This window comes from Fundulus heteroclitus, unplaced genomic scaffold (assembly GCF_011125445.2).
Source record: "Fundulus heteroclitus isolate FHET01 unplaced genomic scaffold, MU-UCD_Fhet_4.1 scaffold_294, whole genome shotgun sequence".
In the NCBI taxonomy this organism is placed as follows: domain Eukaryota; kingdom Metazoa; phylum Chordata; class Actinopteri; order Cyprinodontiformes; family Fundulidae; genus Fundulus; species Fundulus heteroclitus.
In genome coordinates, this window is record NW_023396704.1 from 68,793 (window position 1) to 70,000 (window position 1,208).

Sequence of the window (1,208 nt, forward strand, 5' to 3'; positions counted from 1 at the left end):
CATCAGCTCCACCAGCCGATCCTCTTCCTCTGGGTTGTCCGTTACAGTCAGCGAACGACCAGACTGACTGTAAAGGTACTCCATCCCAAGAAGCTCCCCTGTAGAAGAACGCAGAATACAGATTATTAGTCAAGAATGTGAACTAAGGAAGTATTCAAACATGCACTCCATAGTGGTGGAAAGTAGCAGAGTAAAAAGTGAAAGTAGAAAGTGATGAAACTCCAGGCTCTTTCAGTCTCTGACCTGCTTTAGACTTTGTTTATTCATCAGGAAGAATAAAAACATCTTTTACCACTAAATGTGTTGCTTTGGTTTCTGTGCTTTTAAAATGGAGGATTCCTTTTAGCGCTGCATGTCAGTGTTGGTTGGTGGAAATACGTCGGCATCAGCAAACCATGGATGCATCTCCAGAGAAACCACTAGAACAGTTTTTTCTTCTGCCAACACGTCTGAGTTAAGGTTAATCATTCTTGCCTGTATGTGACCCAGGAGGCTGGTAGCGCTCGTCCAAGCTGAGTCGGTCCATGGCCTCCCTCTCAGCGCTGCTGTAGATCCTCAGCTCACAGCTTCCTCCATGCGGTCCTGGTTCCAGCATCAGACCCTCCAGGAGGTCGGCCTGGAAGTGGGCGTCGCTGGCACTGGTCCCTGCAGGGGAAACCAAGAAGATGACTTTTACTCTCTGCGTTTAAAACAACAACATTAAAAGATAAAATCAGCCACCTGGGATGAAGCGATTTAGATGGAGGTGGAAGGACTCCAAGGAGGTGGAGCCACGAGCACAGCGGTAGCAGCAGAGGTCCACACCACCCTTCTTCAGTGTGCCTGTCTTCAGGTACAGAGAGAAGCCCTCTGGGTCCTGAATACAGGTGATGTGTCTCTGCTGCTCCTTCCAGACCTGCTGAATGCACTCGTGGTCCACCAGTGGTCCTCCCAGAGTGTCCCTCCCCTTCTCACTGTCCATCTCATCGACCAGGGCCTTGATCCTCCTGGCTGTCTCCTCTGCTCCCCTGGTCCTCTTGCAGCAGTGAAGAGCCAACTCCCTCCTGGTGATCATCTGGTCCAGGGCCTTCTCAGAGACTGGACCAACTCCCTGGGCCAGAAGCTGCCCCTGCTTGGCCAGCCTAAGAGCAGCAACATCTGCCGGATCCAGCTCAGAGATGCACCTGGACAGAGTTCATGTTCTCTGTTAGACTTTAGACAATAAATAT